This window comes from Haliotis rubra, unplaced genomic scaffold (assembly GCF_003918875.1).
Source record: "Haliotis rubra isolate DU_JTF1 unplaced genomic scaffold, ASM391887v1 Scf225, whole genome shotgun sequence".
Lineage (NCBI taxonomy): Eukaryota > Metazoa > Mollusca > Gastropoda > Lepetellida > Haliotidae > Haliotis > Haliotis rubra.
In genome coordinates this window covers 1434156-1452785 of record NW_025766281.1, presented here as the reverse complement: position 1 = coordinate 1452785, position 18630 = coordinate 1434156, and positions in this window count along the sequence as shown.

The following is an 18630-nucleotide window of genomic DNA, read 5'->3' as shown; positions in this document are numbered from 1 at the left end:
CAATAAACATAATTAATTGTCTATCGGTATCTTTCAGCAATCGTACTCAGTCATGGTGTGATCTACGCCTTTTTTCATTTAAACCTGTCAATAGTTGCAAATTCATTTTTAAAACATCCGACAACCTTCATTGAATTTTACGCCAAAACTAATTATAATAAAAAATATAACGCCTAAAATGATAATTATTTTGTATTTCAAACATACCGACCTCTAGTGATATAATTGATGAATTTCGATGAGAGTTGGAAAAATGACTTGAGGCGATGATAGACACACCCTCTGAATTATATTTTGAAATACAGCCAGGTATTGAGACTTGATAGAGGCATGGAGAGATCATCAGCTTCATCTAAGACGTCTTCTGAAAGGCCGCGAGTATGTGTTCCCTGTTTTGGGTCCTATCCGTCTCCCAGCCCTGTCACTTTGTTTGCAACTCCTTCCCTGCTTTACGGAATTGGTCATATGATCTGATTGTGAATGTCACCTTTTTGCCCCCACAAGACCGAAATGTTGCATTTTGTCAGACACAAAGGCACAAAACTACAGTGTAGTAACCTTAGTGTGTCGTGCTCTCTAGCGTCTGGTTTGTCCAATTCCGTTGATGTGCATAGCGTTCCATTCTTGTCACATTGAAAAGTAAACCAGTTTAAAACTTTTGTGGTAAACTGACTTAAGGTCGGGATGTCCTGAAACAGCTATGAAACCCAGCGTTTGTCCAATACATTACTGGAGTTGTACTTTGAGAAAATAATGTCCACCCATCCGGAAAGATACATCAAATAACTTTGATAACGACATGTGATAAGTGTCTTTATGTTGTCCTCCAGATTTTCCCGTTTTAACTGAAATTGATAGCGCCTTTCCTTGTCAATATAGAAGCAAATGGACGACGGCCTGTAGATAATCGAGATGGTACAAGTTAAACCAGTGGTTGATATGAAGAACCCTATTCAAATCTTTAGAGTGACACGCAAGCCACCGATTCTGACCATCCGATCCATTAAAGACCCTAGTGCGACAAGCTGGGGAACGTGTTTAAACGGAATACGCATGGAGTGACCTGTATGAAGCTGCAACAGCAATTGTTTTTTCAAGAGGGATAGATTAGTCTTAACTAGACAGAAATATATTAATAAAATCAATTTAGCGGGATGGTAAAATTTCAGTTAGTAAAATGTAAATTGTTACTTTTTGTCATACGATTTTTAAAAGTAAAAACCTAAACCTCTTATGCTATTAAGTGGCGTGTGTTGTTGAAGGGAACACAATCTGTGATCACTTATTTTCTAACAACTAGTCTCTGAAGTGAACATATTTTATGATCATTTTATAATGAAAAGGAGCCCTGAGACTTTCTTCATTTTCCTGAAAATCTAGACTGCCAAATTTTCTGTTTGTGTGGGCTTTCTTGGATATACTTCGGGATTGAGAGACTAACTTATTCTCAATGATCCATTTTACTGGTATGTCCAATGAAATCGTTGTCTGGTAACCAGTTGACTACCTCTGGCATTGAAGTTTACCTTAGTTTCCTTTACCTGCATGCGGTTCGCCTGTCTCATGACTGTGATGTATCATACATACAGTATTACACGCAGTTGACAGATGTGGTATTTACCAAATGTATATTTGTTTCTTTTCAGTTAATCTTTATAGATTGCTAAATATAACACTAATATACTGAACAGCAAGATGTAAATTATCATTGCAACATGATCTGACTCAAAGATTATGTTTTTATATGAACTTCTATATTTGTTACTACTTTTGTCTTAACGCTTCGGGGGCGGTGGCGTAGGCTAGTGGTTAAAGCGTTCGCTCGTCACGCCGAAAAACCGGGTTCGATTCCCCACATGGGTACAATGTGTAAAGCCCATTTCTGGTGTCCCCCGCCGTGATATTGCTAGAATATTGCTAAAAGCGGCGTAAACCTATACTCACTCACTCACTTAACACTTCGGGTAAGGATGAAGTAACTCCGAAACGTCGTGTTTAACAATTAAAGAAGCTACTATCCAAAACATCTTTGAGCCATGCTCATCATTTTTGAATGCCCTTCAAAGAACTTAACTAAAATAGTTTTCCCACTGTTCATACCCATATTGAGAAAAACAATCAGTATTGACCAAGTGTCGACGGTTCACTTTCAATTGTTTTCATCATGTTTCAGAAATGGCAATAAAAGTTATGTTATATGTTAATATGAATGATAGACATCTTTCTCATTTCAACACTTGCCGGTTTTGATCTTATATCAACACAGAATGTGGGGAAAGAGTTACAATATGCCAAAGAAGACTTTATGACGCTATTCATTTAACACGAACAAGTCCCCGAATTCCCTTGATTTCGTTTGATGTCGATAAATACAGTATTACTGCTGACATGGAGTAACTCTTCCAAAACGCGGCCTTGCTCTTCATTTGCCTTTCTGTCGATGTTCATAAAATGAACCTTTGAAACCATTGTGTAGAAATTATTGCTTGTCAACAACATGGCCAAAACGTACCCTGTTCAAACCACAGTGTCACTTGTTTGTCAATAAAACCATTTTATTTTCATATAACTTAACATTTATTAAAGCCAAAAAAGCCTTTATGATACTTCGCCCATTTTATAGACTTCGACTATCTCTCCTGATTAAAAATCTTAACACATTTCAAAATGGCCACCAAACAGCTTTATGTTTAGCTGAAAGGATGTCATAACGTCGATACCCGCCGACAACAATACTGCTGATGGTGACAACCTTCTCCCACAATATTTCCTCTGATCATCATATCCTTGATGAAAAGTGTACCACGACCCTAAACATGATCCCATTCCACACAACTCTCCTCATCCTCACTGCGCATGCCCGGCGTACCTCGGCGCCTGGCATCGCCAGCAGGTGAAGAAGGTATCCATTATCCACCTTTAACCCTCATCTTCCCCCAGCCCTGCGTTCCCCGAGCTGTTTTTGCTCACGGTGAATGATTTCCCGGCCTCTCGCCGTCGTCAGTACGTCATCAGCTGCACATGCGTGGCCGTCGTTCTGCAATTTGTTGTGTATTCTGTATCTCAAAAGCGCTGCCCTACATCCACAACAAATGATGTGATGACAGCAGGACGGTTTACGCACATCAGTTGCTTGAGCTTGTATTTCACCAAGGCACAGATGTGATAATTTCCTCAGACCCGATCGCGCACAAATCTTACAAGTAACCAAAAGATATTTTTCTTTGTTTCGATGACACGAGGACATTCTCAGCTCCCCTGAGGAACCCGCTGATAACCCAAGCTCCTTCCTCCTCCCCACTGATGACGGTTTCTCTCTACGAAACGTGCCGCCACCATTGTACTTCTTTGATGCATGTCATCAGACAAGCTTCGCAATATGCTAAATATTTACCACTTGTGAAATGCTTCAACCTTTCTGAAGAAAGATGTGCCATATAATATGGTTTCAAAATAATTTCGAAACAATAACAGTGATGGCTGAAAGGGGACTATACCAAATGGTATTTGTTTTTAAGTGAAACACATGTCTGCAGGATATAGAAAACAATATTTCTATCACATCGTCATACAATACAAGCCATTTTTCTGTTCACAAGATGATAAACAGTTTTGTTTAATATGTCTAAAAGTAATATATAACACAACATATATATTAAAACATTAATAAATGTATGACAGATGATTTTATGAGGGTCGTCGAAGATTTACAAGTGTCTATTTCTACATAAGAACCGATAATGCAGCTTGCTGTGAATAGGTTAATAACAAAGGAAATGGTCAACAGTTTCTTTCATAATCAACCTGTATTTGCAAAACTATAGTAAAGTTAATATTGAGTGAGTTAAGATTTAAAGTCACATTGGCAGTATTTCAGCCATATAGTGACTAAAACTAGTTCTAAATTCATAATACATACATATAATATATACAACCCTGTCAACGAAGGACAGTAAAACCACTAGATTATCACAGATTGAGTTAAAACTAGCTAGCATATATGTTTAAAAGTAGAAAATTATTTCTGGACAATACAACGTAAAAATGGGCTATAGATCGCCAACAACTGAAGGTAGATCACCATACTAGGGACCATAGGGACTTACAGTGCCTTTGCTACCAGCGTGGACCCTAGTTGGATTTACAGTAAAGTTAATATATTTTCCAGATACGTGTGGTAATATTCATGCTATAACTGCACCAAGAACATATTACCGGAAGATTGCGTACAAACACAAGTAATAGATCTTTGGTGTTTGTAAATGTGAGTTGGTGTGTGGGTAATACCCATGACTACGTTCATGGAACAAAATAGCACATTTCCTGTCGAAACACGGCCCTAATATAACCAATACTTGTGTCTGCGTCTCGACATAAGATTTGCTTGCGTTAGGTACTGATCCTTTAATGATATTTGGGGATGTTGGAGGGTAATATTACGTCCCAAAAATGTCGGAAAACCCATTACGTTTCAATATTATGTCTTGTCGCTTTACATCCATTGCGACAAACAAAATATCATTTCCATTAAGCTGAGAGACAAACAAGTTACAATGGAATCAAGGAAAACTATTTTCCTCAAGTCAGTGTAGATTGATGATGATGAATTCTCTACAACATATGGACGTAATCTTTGTGCGGCATGTACTGCTCTCACATGGGGAAATGAGTTTCAGAAATATTGTTCACGTTAACGATTTGAAATTGTAAATATTACAGACAACCCGACCATTTTCCACCAGCTTAAACCTGCCACGAGTCACAAGTGAAAACCAGCATTGGACATAATCCTAGACCAGAATCTCCAGCTAACAGATCCTAGGGGCAATGCATTTATCTGCATTGTATATTCCACATTGCCAGAGTGCGAAATAGTTCCCGAATTTTGCAAGCCAGTCGGGTTAGCTATGCCGGAATATTACTAGCCCCACAAATAATTCACTATCCCGAAATCTGAACGTGGAAACTAAGCAAAACATTACCAAACCAGAGACGAGGATAAGATATTGTAGACATAACACGGTTTCATCATTAGCTGCAAATATGATGATTGTTTTCATCAGGCCATAATCTTGCATGATTTAAAAGCGTGTTATAATTACAACAAGACGGAGAGAGTGATATATTTACAAAATGACCCCATGAAAATTCACTGACAGCGGAGATTTACTGGCCCGACTGGATTTTTACTTGCCACGGGCTAGCGGGCCAGTGGTTATTTCGCACACTGAACATTGGTCAAATCACGCTGGTGCCACGTATATATTCGTGACATACTCGCAACTGGTGATCCATTATATACCCATGCCAATAATGGTTGTCAGCCCCTCCCACCCCAACCCCACACACACCTCACACCACTTACACCCCTCTCCAATTAAAAAATTGAAGGCGGGAGTATACATATTTATAGTCAATACTTTGGTCAAACCAATATAATATAATTCTGTCGAGATAACGCAACTGAAGTTTACAAAAACAACTTTATCGTCTTTTTAATTATAATTTAGCTGATGCGAGTATCAGCGATAGCTTGAATGCGTATTAAATACGGACGGCAGACATTCACAAACCATTCTGTAGCTGTTCAATAAACTCAAGTAAAGAAACTTTACTTTCTCATACTTTGTTCAAATCTTTATGCTATAATGGCTTAAGTTTAATCAGTCGTACCTTAACTATAGATAGATAAACTTAACTATATGTACCTTAACTATATGTTACGACCTTTGGCACTACAGTCAGGGTTATGTGGAACGTGGCATCCTTTCATGTATTTCTCAGATATTCTGTATTACTGTTTGTGATTTCTTTGCTGTTCTTAACATGTACAATGACTATGTGTATAGTATATCGTGTGTAAATTACAGGCTAATGTATTAGAGTGTGTCGGTTGTGCTCTGTTCAAGAATACGTAAACTGCTGTATGATATTGTGTACCTTGACATGTATCGTGACCAATGTACCTTGTATAATTCATTTATATCAATGCAGTTCCTGGTATATAATATGTTCTTCTATAATTGCTTGTAACATGCTATAAAACCTGATTGTAAATATACTGAGAGAAACAAATAAGGGACCACCGTTTCATAGCGGTGTTCCTTTGTGTATTCTCACATTTTCACTCACTCACTCAATACAATTCTTGTAAAGAAACTTGGAAAGGAATAAAGGAACACTTATGCTTTCATGTTTTCCCTTTTTTGTTTCCCTCGGTATATTTTAAAGACGCCTAAATAGATCACTCTGTGACTGACTAATAAACTCCTCGTTTATTTACTCGGGTCTTGCGCCGCCATATAGCTGGAATATTGCTGAGTGCGGCGTAAAACTAAACGCACTCACTCACTACTCAGGTCTTGTGTTGTGCGGCTTGGTAGTGCACATTGGTACCTCTTACAAGCGCGCTGATTCCCCAATCCTCGTTATAATAAAACGTTTATTGTTCTGTTGATCTGTTTATTGACATTTTCTTTCTTTTTGTTATTTTTCATGTTTATTGTAATTTGTACAGTAATGATCTAGCTAAGTATTCGTCTGTTGACTGATGATATAAATGAGCTCATGGTTTAGAGATTCAGGTTTTGTGATATTCTGTCGGTTGGTCAGGTAGAGTAGAACTTCTGCTTAGCGAGTACGTTAGCAGTCTGTCACAGTCTCACAGTCCCTGAACCACATTATTTCCCCTACTGCCAAGCCCTCTCTGCAGTGCTAAAGCCCTAAATAAAGCAAGTCTAGATTTCCTCAGGTTCCTGGGGCTCCTTTTCAATTTAAATGGGCTTGTTTGTTACTATCAAAATGATATAGATTCAGAGACTAAGCATTAGTCTATACGTTTGCTACAATGAGCTTTGTTGTACACCACGATCATTTTCAATGTTTATCTAGGCAGGTGGGTGAGTGAGTATGGTTTTACGCCGCCTGTAGCAATATTTCGGCAATATCACGGCGGGGAACACCTGAAATGGGAGTGAGTATGGTTTTACGCTGTTTTTAGCAGTACTCTACTAGTATCAGGGAGGGCAAATAAGCGTCACACATAGTGAATGAGTGGGTTTAGTTTTTAGCAATATTCCAGCAATATCACCCATGTGGGCAATCGAACCCGGGTCTTCGGCATGACGAGCGAACACTAACCACTAGACTACCCCCACCACCCGAGTACCAATGGATGGTATTGATGCACTTGCACATGATTTTATGAGCTATTTGATGAAGCTATTACGATGTCATAACGTGTTCTGAATTATTTCGCAAAATGACATCTACAGAAAAAAAAACGGTTTCATAACGACATACCCACGTATTGGGTATGGCTGCAGATTACAGCTAAAACAACTCACTCCACGCTGGAAACACGCTGGACGGAACGACATACAGTAGGCCATGACCAAGAGTGAGTGAATGAGTTTAGTTTTACGCCGCACTAAGCAATATTCCAGCAATATCACGGCGGGGGACACCAGAACTGGGCTTTTCACATTGTACCCACGTGGGAAATCGAACCCGGGTCTTCGGCGTGACGAGCGAACGTTTAACCTCTAGGCTACCCCACTGGCCCCATGACATAGAGTTCATGGTTCTCATCAGAAACTGTTACAGTAATCAGATCATTTGGCGTCCTTTGTCACAACCGGAACTGCAAGAATGGGATATTGCGACCTGAAAGGAATGGTAGATCATCCGTGTGAAACGTGTATTCTATAAATACTAAATCCGATTAAACACACAAAACCTATCACTACAATCACCAACTTACTACAGATATCAACATGCTTTCAGTGACGCACTATGGTGAGAATGCTGTTGTGTCTATAAATGGTCTTAATTAAATAATGTTGAAAGATAATTGGGATATTCTTCGATGATGTTGATGGGAGTGTGTGAGTTTTAGTTTACATAGCATCTATCAGACGGAGGTCTGTATATAATCGAGTCTGGACCGGACAATCCAGTGATCAACAGCATGAGCATCGATCTACGTAACTGGGATACGATGACATGTGTCAACCAAGTCAGCGCGCCTGGTACAACCTGATCTCGTTTGTCGCCTCTTACGACAAGCATGGGTTACTGAAGATCAATTCTAACCCAGATCTTCACTGGTCTATGTGGATGGAAAACAAAGAGAAATATTCCTCTGGTTGCTGACAAAGCGAATTGTGAGGATAGGCATGGCTGTAAGGACGTGACCATGTTACAAACATCACAGCAAGTCGTTTCTAAAAGATATGTTGAAATATCTATGTCTCCCCTATACAGTCCATTTCACCCGTTTTAATTATATGGAAACAACAAAACACATTTCCATTAACATAAAATAAATCTGTATATTGTACGAATATACGTTTGCCTTCTGAAGACTACCATCAGAGATAACCTAACAATGGAATTTGCACACATGTAATATAGGCACACAAACTATATATAAGACATAATCCTAACAAATCCTCAGAATATAACAGTAATATTTACGTTGCAAAGTTCATGCCTAAAACATTAAGAGTGAATGAGTGAGTTTAGTTTTACGCCGTACGCAGCAATATTCCAGCTATATGGTGGCGGTCTGTAAATAATCGAGTCGGGACCAGACAATCCAGTGATCAACAGTATGAGCATCGATCTGCGCGATTGGGAACCGATGACATGTGTCAACCAAGTCAGCGAGCCTGACCACCCGATCCCGTCAGTCGCCTCTTACGACAAGCATGGGTTACTGGTTACGGGTTAAAACATTAGGACCGTTTAAAAGATTGACCAAGACCTTGGACACTGAAAGCCTAACCAAACAATGCTTATAACGCTCTTTGAAACCTTCATGGAAGGAAAATTCTCGATTATACCTAAAAAATTGTGAAATGTAGATTGCAAAGGCTGCTGGAATAATGCATGACATAAAGTGAAAGTTGACTATTGGAAAGTTTAAACCATCCCTTTTGTCACACAGCCTTGTGAACATTTATCTCACTTCGAATATTTATGCACTGACATAAATACCAAACATATCAAGCAGTTGTACCTTCCTCGTGTAATTCCAGTTCAGGTAAGGTATCAATGACGGTGTTCATAGCAGCCAGATGTAAGTATTATATAAGCAGCAGATCAAAAGATGTCAATATTGACACTACGCAATGTTCTGGAGTACACCGGATAAAGGGGTATGGGTACAATGTCCCTGGAGCGTGGCGAGACTGACATCCACACACAAACATGGCCACACGTCAGTAGGATGCACACAGAGCAGGAACTCTACACCTCAATGCTGGAGGACGATGGGACCAATATGTTGTGGTTCGTGATGACTGTAGCCATGTCTGTAACTGTTGTTCTCTGTCCGCAATACTGTATACGTACAAACATTCTTTGTATGCATTTTGATTTTAATAAGCCGTAGCTCGCAGTCAGAGTGTACATATAATGCTGTTCTTTTCTCATCTGTTTTCTTCTCTTCTCTTCTGTTGTTTTCTTCAATGTGTGAAGCCCATTTGCTGGTGTCCCCCGCCGTGATATTGCTGGAATATTGCTAAAAGTGGCGTAAAACCATACTGAGTCATTCTTCATTCCTCTCCTAGTGATCTTTTCTTTTTTTCTTCCTTCTTTTGTTTTCATTTTTTGGTAAGTTCTGTTCCATTGTGTATTTTCTGTTTTGGAATTGCATTTTAATTCTTTTAGTGTAAACATACTTCTATTCTTTTCTCTTCTATCTTTTCTGTCCAGTTTTCTCCCTTCTGTTGTTCTCTTGTTTCCACTTCTGTTCTTCTCTTGTTTCCTCTTCTGTTCTTCTCTTGTTTCCTCTTCTCTTGTTTCCTCTTCTCTTGTTTCCTCTTCTGTTCTTCTCTTGTTTCCTCTTCTGTTCTTCTCTTGTTTCCTCTTCTGTTCTGTTCTTCTCTTGTTTCCTCTTCTGTTCTTCTCTTGTTTCCTCTTCTGTTCTTCTCTTGTTTCCTTTTCGGTTGGTCTTTTCGTTTCTCTTTGTTTCTTTTATTTTATTTCTGGTTTGTTTTGTTCCATTCTGTCTTGTTCTCTTGTGTCCTGTTCCGTTCCATGTTTCGTCTGTGGTTCACGTCCACACACTATTTCATGGGACAGGTAAATGGATAATCAGAACTGTACATTCTTGTTCATGATCAAATGCAACGATAAATGTCAAAATTATCAAATCGACAATGATTCGGAGTCCTGTGACTTCATTCTTCGTTCGGTATCAAGTAATATTTAACATAAAAACTATGTGAGGTAAATGTACAACTTTTATTCTTTTCGCTAACACCTGGTGTCATCACTGAATTTGTGGCGTATAACTTTTGAAATCATGATCCGAGTGTGACCATTTATAGCTCATTGTGTTGGGAAATCATCTAACTTTCGATCCGTAGGCCTCTGCGGGACCTTAAAATATTTTACGTGGTGAAATCCAACTTTGATTGAGGAGGGGTGGTTTCGGCGTTACATCCCTTTCCTTTTATATAGTACTAGGGTAGGGTCTATATACCTATATGTCTTTCTAACGCTGTTTTAAGCGCGACACGCCCCCCTGTGAATCCAGCTTGGGTCCATGTAGGTACCAAAGGTACTGAAAGTCCCCATGGTCCCTAGTATGGTGATCTACCTTCAGTTGTTGGCGATCTATAGCAACGTTTTTATATTGTATTGTCTTTCATAGTTAAGATATTTTAGATTTCACCGACAGGTTTTTGTATTGATTTAATATGGCATAATACAGTCCTCATAGATACGATATGGCTGAAATATTGCCGATCTGGCCTTTGTTTTTCTAGCATAGTGACAGATGTTACATAACCGATACATAAGTGCTTTACATACTATCTTGAAAAATTAGGGCAAATATAGGATAAGTACTAGAAGTGAAAGTGTGGAAATAGGGAGAGAAAGACAGGAGAGGGGGAAAGAGTAGACGGGTATGGAGGGGAGAAGACGAGGGAGGGGGCGTGTTGGTGGCTGCGAGTTTACGCTGTAAGTTTCGACATCAGTGTTGACCATTTATTTTTCAGTGTGGTATTGGCAGGGCCGAAAATATATTTGTCAATGTTATAAATTTGCTTGATATTTTTTTATTAAATCTTGGAAATGTAAATTTGTTTCTTTATGTTTACACGTATAAATATACATTTTCAGAATGTTATACAAATGGTTTAACAGAAAGCTTTGATTGGGGTCTCCAAGTAAGATAATTGATTTTGATATTTTTAATTTCGTCTTTGTTGTTTCTTCAAACCATATTCGAAACTGTCCCATCAGATTTTGAGTTTTCCTGCAATCATAGAAAAGACGTTCAAGTGTGTCTGGTTCCTCAGTGCAGAAAAAGCAGTGACTGCTGTCAGATATCCCCATGTTATGAAGAAAAGTTTGTGTTGTTAAAATGCGATGAAGAATTTTGTACTGAAAGTTTCTTGTCTTATTATCAACGCAACAGTTGTTGATAATAGAAAAGCACTTTGACATAAAGTCTGTTGAGATTGGCATGTCTAGTTTGGATTCCCATTTATTTGTAAGTTTGTCTATTGTGGCTCTAACCTTATCACATAATGTTTGGTAGATGCACTTACTGTCTTTTGACGATATTAGTCGTTTCAACATGTCACTTTTGCTTTCTTTATCAATTATATATGAAAGGTCATTTTTCAATTTCTTTGTAAACTCCTTTGGAAGAGCTTTTAGTAATTTGAAATAACGCAAATATGTTCCAGTAAGGTTATATTTTTCTTTGAGCAAGTTGAAATGCCGATGTGACTTAAAATCTTAGCTCACTCACTCACTCAAACATGGTGGGCGAGCTGCCTAAGGCGCCAGGCTTGTGATCCAGGGAGCTTGGGGTGCCGGGATCGAGCCCCCCCGTGACCGGTGTATAAACCTTGGGCTCAACTTTGTGTGCAGACTCTTTCCGTATTGTCACAACCCCTAGTGTACAGTACACAGCCCTGTACACGTAAAAGAACCCACGAATCCGTTGGTATATGGCCAGATGGTGGCCACATGAATACGTGCAAACACCTAGTTGCGGGTTCAGCAACGTGCAGTAAAAACGTACAAAGTACTGTGTCTATGTGTCCCAGCCCACCCAGCAGTGAATGGGTACCTCGTACCACATTGACTCGGTGCGCCTAGTGGCTGCAAGAGTTGTAAGTTCCCCAGGGAGTTGAGATTTATAATACAATGTGCCACTTGAGAATGACATCCGATGGATAAAACAAAGCGCCTTTGAGCAGGTGATCTGGATATTGGCGCTATACAAATATATATAAAATTAATATAAATCTATTATGAATTATATATCCTACAAATTTCATCTTTGATTGTGAAACAAATGGACCGACTTGCTGTTGCAATGTATGCATTTTTGTTGCATTTTAAGAAGATAAATATGTTTCCGAAATCCTATTCGATTGAAATGTATCATAATTGTGTGTTATGGCATCAAAATCCCTTCTTCAGTGACGTCATGATATTTCAGACTGACGTCATGTCTGTGTCACAGCTGTTCACAGAGAAAGAGAGTGTGTCGGACTACTGCTGGTGACGTTTGCAATATCGGTAAAAAGTGCATTATTTGAAACCTTCAGTTTTGGGTCGTCGGTTCCACACGAACCTTCAGTGAGTGAGTGAGTGAGTTTAGTTTTACGCCGCTTTTAGCAATATTCCAGCAAAACCACGGAGTGGAAACCAGAAATGGGCTTCACACATTGTACCCATGTGGAATACCGAACCTGGGTCTTCGGCGTAGCGAGCTAACGCTTTAACCACTAGGCTACCTCACTGCTCGATGAAACTTCAGGCATCAAATACTCAATAAGAACTGCAAATAATATTTATGTCCTATTTGAAACGTGCATCTTTGCTGTTATAGTGAAGTATTGTGACGCATCTGTCTCGAAGAAACAACTGGGAGTTACAAACGTAATACTAAGTATTCTTCACAAGCTGTCATTCTCCCAACTCTATCCTGTTTTCACCAAAACAAAGAATACCACTATCATCACACTGTTTGCTTGAATAACTGTGGACGGCATACTAGAATGAAAGTCATAATAAGCCAGCATGTGTGGTCGCAAACAAAGCAAAAAACACCGCCTTCCCCTTTTTGAGGTGAGAAAAAGTCACAACAAAGCATTATGAGGTTTTCGTTCTTATGAAAGTGTTAACAGTTCATATCATTGCATTCATTATCCCATTCCCTTTGCTTAATGAATTCTAAGTTGACATAGCAACAACGCGTGTCTGGCTACACAGTTTTCATTCCAAGTGTCTCTGTGTTATATACAAATGGTTCCTACGCAGTTTTCATTGGTCTAACCCTACATAATAGCATGTGTTTAAGAAGCAAAAGAACATCAGACAAACTGATATGTATTTTCTAGTTGATGTACAGCAAGATTGTAATGATTTCCCTTTTCTTTTATTCTTGACTGGGACATAAACATTACTGTAACATTTTATAGATCTTCTAAACACCAAGTCGTACGTGTTCATCGTCGCAACAACAAACACGTCTGATAAACGTGCAATAAACTCCACTATCAACGCTGTTAAAAGGCTGGTGAAATTGTGATACAATCAATCATAGATCACCTCGAAAGAGAAAGATCGTTTACAGGACGCCGCTTTTAGCAGTATTCCAGCAATATCACGGCGGGGACACCAGAAAACGGCTTGACATAGTGTACCCATGTGGGGAATCAAACCCAGACCATTGGCGTGAGGAGCGAAAGCTTGAGCCACGAGGCTACCCCACCTCCCCACAGTATCATACGAGCCACTAAGAGTAGATTATATAAGAAGAGAAACCCTTGTTAACCCGGAAAACCTGCCTCCTGGACAATTAAGACTGGACTGTCTGGATAAACGCGGTTTCCTGTAGTAAAGGGTATTTTGGGCCAGTGGTCAAAGCCTGCTCGTCACGCTGAAGACCCGGGTTCGATTCCCCACATGGGTATAATGTGTGAATCCCATTTCCCGTGATATTGCTGGAATATTGCTAAAAGCGGCGTAAAACCATACTCACTTACTCATATTGCAGTCATGCATAGTTAATGATTCCCGTCACACAAATACATGTCCAGATTGTGTGAGTGGCGGTTGCTTCCGTGAGGGCAGGACATGCTTATAGTCTTTCGCGTGTCATCACTGATTTTCAGCGTCTGAGCGTAGAATGTTCAACGGCATTTACGAAACTTGTTTCTCGATTATTTCTGTGGCGTTAACAGGTTTTGTTTAAATGTTATCCGCACTCGAAAATTTGTGAATTTGGCGATGACCGTTTGAATGCCCGTTTCCAGGACAACGATACCGATATAAAGCGACTTGTCAACCCCGACATTTCATTATCCCGACGATTGTACTGGGAACTCTTTCGTCTGGTTAAACAATACTTCACTTAAGTGTATGTATAATTAACAATACCTGTCAAATGAACACTTACCTTTCTGCGCAGATTGTGTAAGTGGCCGGTATTACCTTAGAGTAGGCCATGATTACTCATTTCGCGTATGACCACTGGATTTCACTGCTCTATTTCAGAAGTTTCACCGCTAAATTCTTTTTCACGTCATATTGAATCAGTTTCAGTAGATAATCCAAACTGATGATTCTCTGACTGGTTTCCAGAAAGCTGCATGTCAGATTCATCTCTGTCGACGCCGAAAGGGGCAATAATTGGCCTTAATTGCATCGACGACTGTCTGTCATAATGAATAAGTAGTTTGTTTCGTAAAGTCGTGATTATTTAACAGCGTACATGAATTTTTGCCATCAGCATCAAATATTCTGTCCCTGTATATCTGCAAGTCCCTGACAGAAATTGCGAGATGAAAAATGTGTTTTTGAATTGTTTAAGGCGATGTCGTTTTCTATTATTCTGAACAATCTATAGTTTAAAAAATAGTGAGTGAGTTTAGTTTTACGCCGCACCCAGCAATATTCCAGCTATATGGCGGCGGTCTGTAAATAATCGAGTCTGGACCAGACAATCCAGTGATCAACAGCATGAGCATCGATTTAAAAAATAGTACGTAGTGTCATTGTGTATATGTTTTGTTGCACGCTATGGTAAAATGGATATTTTGCTAATTTATTTTGATGGTATGTTTTGTCCTGTATTGGCGACATGTTAAACCCGGCTATTATGTGTGAAAATTGTAATAGGTTTAGTCAACACGCATTGATAGTTCACAAGTGTTTCTCATCCACACATAGCATAACTTGTTTCGTAGCAGTGTTTGAACCGACAAAAAAAACTGCGTTTTGAAGTGTAAAGAAGTTGGTCATCCTTACAACATGTCTTAATTGGTAGTCAGACTTCTACATGCCTCTCCAATAAGTTAGAGATCCCTGGCAGTTACAGTGATTCATGACAGCCCTGCACAGATAAATACAATGATGCTAACAACAGTATTCTAAATGTTTCCCCCCTAAAACCTTCATATTCTTCATTTCAAACGGGAAAGAAAGTCACACAGAAAATTGATGAACTTTGCCTGCTGGCGTAGAAACAAAGGATTCCCCTTACAAAGAGATATCACAAGAATATTGACCTGTGTTTGTATGCGTGAGCACATCTGTTCGAAGAATATAAACAAAATTTGCACAAAGACTTTGCATAAGGGAAAGTTGATATACTAGCAAACAAAAATATCCTGCATATGTTAAATAATTTAAGCAATGGATAATGCACGAATGGGATAGTTCTTTTCTATATCAGTCATCATCTCCTCTATGAAGATGTTAATATGATCTAATTGTTTGATCGGCATTCTAGAAGTTGGTGAGTCAAAAATGAAGAATACCGCTTTATGGATGACTAACATTATATGATCGTCAAAAAAACCCATGTTTCATCCTATTCATCCAAAATGAAACAACTGAAACAATTATTACTGACTGCACTTCTAGACATGCACACCTCTTGTACTCTCTCCCTTGGTCTTGTGTTTCATTCCCTCTTCCATCCCTCGCTTCCTAAGACTTCTGTGCCTGTCTTTTTCACCTTCCCTGTCACAGTTATTGTGAACTCCTGGAACTATTTTGTTTTACACTTGCCTCGTTTGAGACGCGTATTCATAAAAGCCCCCTTAAACAATTATAATAGTAATTTAATTGTATTCCAAGGAACAAAAACAAATTATACATGAGAAAGTTCAGTTCATCCGTGTGTCAATAACCGGCATCTCTGGGACGGCTACATACCTTGCTCCAGGGTATTCATGCGTGAATAAATGCTTCTTCTTATGGAGCGGAACACACTAAACGTTTGACAAGTTTCGAACCATTAAAGTCACATGGATAAATAACGAACCCTTTTACATGTATGTGCAGCCTACTGAATGTGCGGAACTCCTGGCAAAACTCATGTTCGTCTCCCGAGGCAAATATATTTTTTTCCTCTTTTAGGAAATTCGGCGTGGCTTCCCAATATGCCTTCTCCTAATCTGCCTGTTCACAAAGCGCCAAAGCCTATTCCTACTCAACTACGTGCCTATGTAATAAACAACTAACCTGCCAATTAAGGGATACACTTTTTGATATTCTTGTGGAGGAGGCGAAGGTTGGGAGATGTGGAGCAAACAGTGTACTGGTCTGGCGAGACAAGAAACAGCGAAAGAGAGGGAAACATTGTGTGCGAGAGGGGTCGTTTTCCTTCGAGCATCATATCATATATTATAAGGAAGGTTTGTACATCCAGCCCAACCAGACTTACCATACAAATGAAAAAAGAGCATACACGGTATAATATACAATAAGTGTACTGATTATGTTTTTATGAAATGTGATTAATGTTTCACTATACAAAACATATATGTACAATATAGTGTTTAACATTTCAAGCATGCCTAATGTGAATATCATACATACATGCACTCTCATACATACATCCCCTTTTGTCAGCACCTTACCTGTGCTAGAAGATTTCACGAAAATGGTAAACATCTGATACCTGCTTTACCTGAAATATTGTAAATTTCGGTTTTATATCCAACTTACTTAATTTATCAGTAACTTATTTTGTCCACAGTCGTGTTATGACCGAGATATTGTTGACATACGCCCCGTTTCACTCACTACTACGAAAAAAACCATCCGAAATTACAGGTATTCAAAATACGAAGCACGAATTTGTTTTCAGGTTATGTTTGAAATTTTTTGTTTCGTATCTTGTTTTCGATGAAATCCTCACAAAACGCAAAACTTCAAAATGTGTGTTGAACTCTGATTAAACAAGCATATTTTCTCTTACGTTTTGGCCATAAACGGTCATTTTTAAGACTAACATATTCTAATTTCTCGTTAACCAGTTAACATTCCATAATTTAATCTGAGGAATAAATCGAGTGAATTTTCGGTTATTTTTTTTCCATTCCGGATTCAGTCACAGACCAGGCAGTATCGAACTAATCGTTTAGATCTTAAATGGACATCATTTAACTTCCAGTCAATGGCACCAATACCCGAGCATGAGGACGATGGTGCCGTAGGTGATGGGGGCAACACGCCCCGTTGCCTTTACAGAAATATTGTTACACTTGGGTGCTACTGACACCCTCCGGCAATGTAAACACTCCCCATGGCCCGGATCAAATCGTATTTTGATAGAGCTCAGCCTCCTACCCCCCGGTGCGGGCAACGCGTATGGCAAAGTCATCAGCAACAGTAGCTGAATCTCAGGGCTTACACAATAGCTTTGCTTGAGAGGAGTTTAAAACACAATACAGTCTTCCACCAACGTTTGTGGCTTTTCAACATGAAACATAATGTTTCTGTTTGTAAAATTAATATTTTCATGTTTAACCTTATCAAACCATTGTAGTCTTTTGAAAATATGATGGAACGATTAGGCAAGATTCCAAATGACATTTTCCTTTGTACAGCTTACATATCACCCTTCAAGGCATTCCGATTCTACACAACTCGTAAGACAAAACGTTGAACTTGAACAATTTATGATATCAACCTTGAACCATGTGTCTTTGATTGCCCTGTATAAAATCGTCGTATTCATTTCATCCATCTGGGACTGAGTGATCATCAACTACACATCGAATTCGGGAAGAGATACAACACCTCCAGCAGCTTTGGAGAAACCGATTTGTATCACTGCTCAGTCATTGACGACGGAGAAAAATCGCAGTAGTTACAAGGGGAATGGTTCACTTTCTTTCTTAAACTGCATTACACGGAACAAATAGAGCTCTTATTTCAAAACAATTTGCATTTCTATAAAACATTGCCGTGTTATTGCAAAACAAACTGGTGCATCCTTTGTCTGACCAGTGTGAATGTTTACAGTACGTTATCATGATTTTAAACCGCGTTCATAAATACGTTTATAGACCGCGTGTGTCCAGTGTTTCTTGTTCAAGGCAACACTAAGCTATATTGTGGCGTCTTGTAGATAATGTAGTCTGGACCAGACAATCTGGTGATATACAGCATGGGCAATATCAGGGTACATTGACGCACAATAGACAGAATCACCAAAGCTGGATGAGGTGACTCTAGCGAGAGGCATATGTTATGAGGACATGTGTTGACATGGAAACAACATGACTCAAAATATTTAATATATGCTGCTACATGAATGTTACCCAAAATAGGTTCAGTGAACCATTGCATAAGCGC